The sequence below is a fragment of the Lethenteron reissneri genome, chromosome 3, assembly GCF_015708825.2.
Source record: "Lethenteron reissneri isolate LAM-NWPU_2019-01 chromosome 3, ASM1570882v1, whole genome shotgun sequence".
In the NCBI taxonomy this organism is placed as follows: Eukaryota; Metazoa; Chordata; class Hyperoartia; order Petromyzontiformes; family Petromyzontidae; genus Lethenteron; species Lethenteron reissneri.
Genome location: NC_083781.1, coordinates 7,353,239 through 7,362,106, shown reverse-complemented (window position 1 = coordinate 7,362,106; position 8,868 = coordinate 7,353,239). Strand labels below are relative to the sequence as shown.

The 8,868-nt window shown below is 53.9% G+C and overlaps 1 pseudogene; it reads right to left on the bottom strand.

Moving 5' to 3' along the window:
- Positions 1–3,759: 3,759 nt before the first annotated feature.
- On the bottom strand, positions 3,760–8,868 carry LOC133347841 (baculoviral IAP repeat-containing protein 5.2-like; annotated as a pseudogene).

The window sequence follows — 8,868 nt, the reverse complement described above, 5'->3', positions numbered from 1 at the left end:
GACACACAGGCAGACACACACAGGCAGAAAGACACACAGACACACACAGTCAGACAGGCAGACAGACACACAGGCAGAGAGACACACAGACAGACACACAGACAGACACACAGTCACACAGGCAGACAGACACACAGGCAGACAGACACACAGGCAGAGAGACACACAGACAGACACACAGACAGACACACAGACAGACACACAGTCACACAGGCAGACAGACACACAGGCAGACAGACACACAGGCAGACGTGTACCTTGAGGGAGGCTCGGCGCAGGGGGGTGGCGGGGTCGGGCGAGGAGGAGCGCGAGTCGAGAGACCGCACGTCCACGTCTCCCTGCGGGCGAACACGGCACGCGAGCCCGACTCTCACCTCGCCCTTCTGACCTCAACCATCACCTCAATCATGACCTCAATCATCACCTCAACCATGACCTCAACCATGACCTCAACAGTCACCTCGCCCTCACCTCAACCATCGCCTCAACCATCACCTCGACCCTCACCTCGACCCTCACCTCGACCATCACCTCGCCTTCACCTCAACCCTCACCTCAACCCTCACCTCAACCATCACCTCAACCATCACCTCAACCATCACCTCGCCCTAACCTCAACCATCACCTCAACCATCACCGCAACCATCCCCTCAACCATCACCTCAACCATCACCTCGACCATGACCTCAACCATCACCGCAACCATCACCGCAACCATCACCTCAACCATCACCTCGACCATCACCGCAACCATCACCGCGACCATCACCTCGGCCATCATCTCGCCCTCACCTTAACCATCACCTCAACCATCACCTCGACCATCACCGCAACCATCACCGCGACCATCACCTCGGCCATCATCTCGCCCTCACCTTAACCATCACCTCAACCATCACCGCAACCATCACCTCGACCATCACCGCAACCATCACCGCGACCATCACCTCGACCATCACCTCGACCATCACCGCGACCATCACCTCAACCATCACCTCAACCATCACCTCGACCATCACCGCGACCATCACCTCAACCATCACCTCAACCATCACCTCGACCATCATCTCGACCATCACCTCGACCATCACCGCAACCATCACCGCGACCATCACCTCGGCCATCATCTTGCCCTCACCTTAACCATCACCTCAACCATCACCTCAACCATCACCGCGACTATCGCCTCGACCATCACCTCGGCCATCACCTCGACCATCATCTCGACCATCACCTCAACCATCACCTCGGCCATCATCTCGCCCTCACCTTAACCATCACCTCAACCATCACCTCAACCATCACCGCGACCATCGCCTCGGCCATCACCTCGACCATCATCTCGCTCTCACCTCAACCCTCACCTCAACCCTCACCTCAACCCTCACCTCAACCCTCACCTCAACCCTCACCTCAACCCTCACCTCAACCCTCACCTCAACCCTCACCTCAACCCTCACCTCAACCCTCACCTCAACCCTCACCTCAACCCTCACCTCAACCCTCACCTCAACCCTCACCTCAACCCTCACCTCAACCCTCACCTCATCCATCACACTCATCACCTCGCCTCACTCAACACACCTCGTAACTCAGCCTCTTCTCACTCTTATCTCTCCCCGCTCACCCTCTCCCCTCACCGTCTCCTCGTGCACCATCCTCACCTCATCCTCACCTCTCCTCACCTCAAACGCCGCCTCTCCCCCCCCCCCCCCCACCGCTACAACTCATCACTCTTCCGCGGGCCTATGCCGAGACGAAGCCTGCGCTCTTGCCTGGTCCCCCTGCCCGCCCGCGGGCCCGCCAGCCCGCCCGCGCTGCCCTCAAGTACCGCGTGACCCGCCGGCCTCCCCGGTTGCTGCTCGGCATGGCTGCGTCTCCTCTCGTCCCCGGCGAGCAAGAAGACGAGGGTGGGAATGATGTGATGATGGTGATGGCAGTGGGAGGGGGGGGAGAGAACTGGTGTGAGACGGGGAGAGCGGAGAGATCGTGCTGGTGGAGAGAGTCAGAGGGAGACTGGGAGGGATGGGGGGGGGCAGCGGGGGGGGAGGGGCAAAGGGCGGCAGCGACGCCGTTCCCCGGGCGGAAGGTAAACAGCCCCTCCCCTACATGCCCCCTCCCCCTCCGTGCCCCTCCCCCTCCGTGCCCCTCCCCCTACGTGCCCCTCCTCCTCTATGCCCCTCCCCCTCTCTGCCCCTCCCCCTCTCTGCCCCTCCCCCTCCATGCCCCTCCCCCTCCAGCCCCTCCCCACGAGGGGACCCCCACGGGGGGGCTCTACCCCGGGCGAAGGTAAACAGCCCCTCCCCCTTCATGCCCCTCCCCCTCTCTGCCCCCCCCTCTCTGCCCCTCCCCCTCTCTGCCCCTCCCCCTCTCTGCCCTCCCCTTCCATGCCCCTCCCCACGAGGGGACCCCCACGGGGGGGGCTCTACCCCGGGCGAAGGTAAACAGCCGGTACAATCAGCATTCAGTCCTTGTTGGACTAAATCTTCAATGATTGCAATCGTGTCAATCACATGAAGTTTGGTAAACAAAGAGACCACGTCGAGACTAACGAGCAAATCACCTGGAGATACTAGATTTTACTTTTATTAATTTTAATGTTTTACCTACGTGACTTTACCGAAAAAACCTAAGAATATGAACACCTGGAGATAGTGAGATGTCCTTAATTAACGATACCAAGTGAGCTGAGTTGAGTACAGCTGAGGTGGTCTTACCATTGAATGGTTGTAAGGTCTCAGACAGAAATCGGGCCAGTTTGTAGGTGGGTGAGTCAATGGTGGAGACGATAGGACGAAGGGGTGTCCCTTCTTTACGGATTTTTGGTAAGCCATACAATCTGGGTGGTCTAGCAGCAGAGGGTTTTAAGGAAAACTGCCTGGTTGGTTTGATCAAAGATGTCGAATCAGTGATGATATTGTTGGTTTTCGTAACGAGACGGTTGGTGGGAACTCTTTAATTTTGGTATAGCTGCCATCATTAAGTAGGTCCTGAATTGTGTTATTGTGTGGTTTTGTCCATGATGACTGTGGCATTGCCATTGTCGGCTGATGAGGATGACAATGTCATCTCTATTAAAGCTTTCGTGACTGCAGGGATTCATCTTCTTGGTTCTTTCGGTAAAGTCACGTAGAAGGGAAGTAATAAATAATAAAAATAAAACATAATAAAATTCAGACGCTGTCTCCCCGACAGACCTGGTTTTCACCTGAGGACGGCTGCTTGCGTGTGGCCGAAACGTCGTGAGAATTATTTTATTATGTTTTATTTTAATTATTGTATATTTCCCTTCTACGTGACTTACCGAAAGAACCAAGAAGATGAATCCCTGCAGTCACGAAAGCTTTAAATCGAAATTCAATGCTTCACTGTCTTCCACCCCCGCCCAAACGGCCGTGTGGCTGATGGAATGTAAATATTGTGGGTTGAACTCGTAACTAATTGGCATGTTGTTTCCGTGACAAACCTTACGAATTGGTTGTGTCGGGTGGTGGCAGGGGTTTGAACGACACATTCATATTTACGCGATCTATATCCCATAAAACCTCTATTAGGGATAATATCGGTTGCGAAAGCCTGCTTGTTAAACTAAACAATTACATCTGTGTGTGTTTCTTCTGTGGAGGGACGGACACGGGAAGGAGGCGGATTGTCGCGGACTGCCGTTGGGCTTGAGTAAGAGGTGGCAAACGCAGGAATGTCAGTGCGAGAGAAACTTTATTGGGGCCCATAGGCTCAGTCACAGTGGCGCCCGGGGTCATGGGGACGGGAGTCTAGGACCTCACATAACAAGTGGGGCAGACGGGCAGGGTCAGGGTTGGGGTTAGCGATCGTGTTAGATAGAGCTGGGGTTAGGATTAGAGATAGTGGGGCATTGAGTTAGAGGATAAGGGATATGAAGTGTTGGTGTTGTGGTTAGAGTTAGGGTTGGAGTTAGGCTTAAGGGAGTTAGGATCATACAGCTAGATTCAGGGTTAAGATTACAAGGTATGGGTTGTGATTATAGGCTTACCTGGGTAAGGATTATAAGGTTAGTTATCAGGTTAGTAATGATTATAGGGTTTGGGTTACAGTTAAGGGGTTGGGTTTAGCGTTGGGGAGTTGTGATTATAGGGTTAGGATGCGAGTCAGGGTGAGATTAGGGTTAGAGTTGGTGGAACAGGGGTGCTAGCGATGACCCCCTGCCCCCACTCCCCCTCCCCTAGCGGATGAACCGCTCCATGTGGAGCCGCACGGTGGCCGCGCTGTCCATGAACTCGTGCAGGAAGCGGCGCTCCATCTCCCTCTGTCGCAACGGGGTCACAGGGGCACGGGGTCATAGGGTCACTAGATTGGATAGGTCACATTTGCTGCAACGCATTCTCCTGGCGAGACTCCACGATGCCCCATAGGGAGTGTCACCGCATCTCAAGTTCAAGTTTATGTATTAGGTATAGCCCTGTGAGCCATTCGGGCTCTTGAATTGGGTGCAACCGCAACAAACAAAAAACAAAAACATGAACAAGAATACATCTTATAGTGACTATGTGCAAACAGAAAATCCAAGAAAAGACAGCAAAATATTGCAGAAAAATCACTGTACACCAACACTGTGTGCAAAAATCCCAGTGGGATGCAAGTCAAACAACAACAACCACAAGACAACTTAGATTAAGGCCATCAGTCTAACTCTGTACTACAACAAACAAACATGGCCAAACCATAAAACTTTTGAAAATCACCAAAATAAAGCCATGAAAGCAATGAAACAGTGGTCATGGAACTGTGACCGAATTTTCACAATAAACGCCGTAAACAACATGTACCACCAAACTCTGCAGCCATAGCTGGCTGCATGAGTCACTCCACAATAGCAGGAGCATCTGTGTGTGATCCATCAACCCTTGCTGCTGTCTCCACAGTGTTGGGTAACACAGGACCCCCCCCCCCCCCTGCGTAGAGGAGGAGGAGGAGGAGGAGGGGGAGGGGGGGCTCCTTGCGTCGCTCACCACGTAGTTGTGTGCGCGCTGAAGCTCAAGGCGCAGGAACTCCTCGACGGGGAGGAGGGCGTACGGTGAGCGCAGAGCGAGGAACGCGCACGCGGAGAGAGCGCCAGTGCGTGCACCTGCCTGGGGTGGCGGGAGAGAGAGAGGGGGTGGGTGGAAAGGTGCGGTGGGAGCTGGTGGTGGGCGGGGAGGGGGGTGCACAAAAGGTGATGCCTTTTTTTCTTCTTGGTTCTTTCGGTAAAGTCACGTAGAATGGAATAAATAAAATAATATAATAACATAATCTAATATATAATAAAATATTCGTTGGTTCTTTCGGTAAAGTCACGTATAAAGATAAATTATAAATGAAATAATAGCATACGACGTTTCGATTGCAACACAAGCAATCATCATCAGGTATAATGAAATACGAACATAAACTCTAACCTCGAAAACTATAGACAGACATGTAAGCAGACAGATATCACCAAGATACATAGAGAGAGCAACCCAGGTACAGAGAGGGGTGATCGTCTCTGTGGGGTGGCCTAAATAGACAGAGGGGGGCGGAAGAGCAGAGAGAGGGAGGGGTTAGAGAAAAATGTACATGTCAATGAGTACGAAGAGACGCGTAGTAAAGTACGTGACTTTACCGAAAGAACCAAAGAATAATTCCTGCAGTCACGAAAGCTCCAAAATTAATAATAAAATAATTTTAAGGTCATGTTGCGACGTTCCAAAGACTGCCAAGTACAAGCCGAGCAGGCCTAGAGTTAGCGAGCTCACCTTGGATACCAACGATTTCAAATTCAAGCCGATTTTTGTTTTACTCGTACGATCCTATTCAATCACAGCAATAACCAATACAAAGTAACACGATTTCTCGAAGAACCTGGTTGAACATTTATCAATTATATTGACAGATACAAAATCAAAATGGTTCGCTGCCCTTCTACATGAATATTCCCTGGTGCCCCCCCCTCCCCACCGTCTCACCTGCCCCCGAGACGAGCAAGGGCCTCGATGTTGATCCCCCCCGCACCCCCCCGCAAAGTGGCAAATCATTGATCAACCCCAGAGGGATTAGGGGGCCCCTCCGTGTGTCTCGGCGCACTGGGATCGTCCCAGAGACCCAGCGTCGAACCTCGAGCAGACAGAAGAAGCACCGCGCCGAGACATCGACTCCGGCTGCTGATCCAGGCACACGAACCCGGCGGCAGCCATCTGTGCGGCGCGCAGCGACGGGCAGGGCGAGTGGGTGGTACAGGGTGTGCGTGTGTGGTATAGTGGGTGGGTGTGTGTGTGGTACAGGGTGTGTGTGTGTGTGTACAGGGTGTGTGTGTGTGTGTGGTACAGGGTGTGTGTGTGTGGTACAAGGTGTGTGTGGGTGTGTGGTGCAGGGTGTGTGTGTGTGTGTGTGGTACAGGGTGTGTGTGTGTGTGTGTGGTACAGGGGTGTGTGTGGTGTGTGGTTACAGGGGTGTGTGTGTGTGTGGTACAGGGTGTGTGTTGTGTGTGTGTGGTACAGGGTGTGTGTGTGTGTGTGGTACAGGGTGTGTGTGTGGTACAGGGTGTGTGTGGTACAAGGTGTGTGTGTGGTACAGAGTGTGTGTGTGCGGTACAGGTGGTGTGTGTGTGTGTGGTACAGGGTGTGTGTGTGTGTGTGTGGTACAGGGTGTGTGTGTATGGTACAGGGTGTGTGTGTGTGTGGTACAGGGTGTGTGTGTGTGTGGTACAGGATGTGTGTGTGGTACAGGATGTGTGTGTGTGTGTGTGGTACAGGATGTGTGTGTGTGTGTGGTACAGGGTGTATGTGTGTGGTACAGAGTGAGTGGGTGGTACAGGGTGTGTGCGTGTGGTAGAGTGAGTGGGTGGTATGTGGTACAGGGTGTGTGTGTGGTACAGCCTCAAATGAGTACCTGGTGCGGTGTGTAAACATCGCCACTAGGGAGACAAAGGCGGTCGGGCGTGGTGCTGGCCACCCACCCCCTCGTGTATCGTTCCGGCCTTCATAGGTGCTCGCTAACAGCACTTGCCCCTACAGTCTGTTAAGGCTATACAGGGGATCTGTCTTCGTCTTTGTGTATGTGGTACAAGGTGTGTGTGTGTGGTACAGGGTGTGTGTGTGTATGGTACAGGGTGTGTGTGTGTGGTACAGGGTGTGTGTGTGTGGTACAGGGTGTGTGTGTGTGGTACAGGGTGTGTGTGTGTGTGGTACAAGGTGTGTGTGTGTGGTACAGGGTGTGTGTGTGTGGTACAGGGTGTGTGTGTGTGGTACAAGGTGTGTGTTGTGGGGAGCGGTAGTGTAGCGGTTCGCGCGCTGCACTGCGAACCTGGCGACCCGGGTTCGATTCCCGCTCACGGAAAAGCACCAGTGACGATTATCTCAACCGGTCCGTGGCCTCCCCTAGGTCGACTCAGCCTCAAATGAGTACCTAGTGCGATGTGTAACATCGCCGCTAGGGAGACAAGGCGGTCGGGCGTGGTGCTGGCCACCCACCCCCTCGTGTACCGTTCCGGCCTTCATAGGTGCTCGCTAACAGCACTTGCCCCTACAGTCTGTTAAGGCTATATGGGGGATCTTTGTTATCTTTGTGTGTGTGGTACAGGGTGTGTGTGTGTGGTACAGGGTGTGTGTGTGGTACAAGGTGTGTGTGTGTGTAGTACCAGTTCTGGGCCTCCCCTAGGTCGACTCAGCCTCAAACGAGTACCTGGTGCAGTGTGTAAACATTGCCACTAGGGAGACAAAGGCGGCCGAATGTGGTGCTGGCCACCCACCCCCTCGTGTGTCGTGCCGGCCTTCATAGGTGCTCGCTAACAGCACTCGCCCCCGACAGTCTGTTGTCTTTGTGCGTGTGGTTCGAGGTGTGTGTGGTACAGGGTGTGTGTGTGTGTTTAGCACTGTGTGTGTGTGTGGTTCAAGTTGTGTATGGTGCAAGGTGTGTGTGGTACAGGATGTGTGTTGAACAGGGTGTGTGTGTGTGTGTAGTTCAATGTGTGTGTGGTACAGTGTGTGTGTGAGGTGATCGCTAACAGCACTTGCCCCTACAGTCTGTTCAGGCTATACGGGGGATCTTTGTCTTTGTGTGTGTGATACAAGGTGTGTGTGGTTCAAGGTGTGTGTGTGTGGTACAGTGTGTGTGTCTGTGTGGTGCAAAGTGTGTGTGTGTGTGTGGTACAGGGTGCGTGTGGTACAGGGTGTGTGTGGTACAGGGTGTGTGTGGTACAAGGTGTGTGTGGTACAGTGTTTATGTGTGTATGTGATACAAGGTGTGTGTGGTTCAAGGTGTGTGTGTGGTACAGTGTGTGTGTCTGTGTGGTTCAAGGTGTGTGTGTATGTGGTACAGGGTCCGTGTGGTACAAGGTGTGTGTGTGTGATACACGGTTTGTGTGGAGCGGTAGCGATCAACGCGCTGCGCTACGAACCCGGTGACGAACCCGAGTTAGATTTCCGTTCACGGCCAACACCAGCCCTGGGCCGTCCCTAGGTCGACTCAACCTCAAAATGGGTGCGATGTGTAAACATCCCCACTCGGGAGACAAAGGCGGCCGGGCGTGTTTGCTGGCCACCCACTCACCCCCTCGTGTGCCGCGCCGGCCCTCCCAGGTGCCCGCTCGCCAACAGCACTTGCCCCAAAAGTTTGTCAAGGCTATACCGGGGGCGGGAGTGGGATGGTGAATCTTTGCCTTTGTGTGAGATCCACGTGCTCGTGGGATCAGCTGTGCCCGTGCTGCTCCACCCCCCCCCACCCCCTCCCCTCTCTCCCTCTCACCTGCGCAGGGTCCCAGCCAAAATCGTGAGTCGACTCAGCGAAGCTCTCCGCTCTCCGTGACTCTTCGTAGAACTCGGCCCCAGTCGCGAACTCCCGCAGGCTCAGCACGTCCATCGCCGTGCCTGCCAT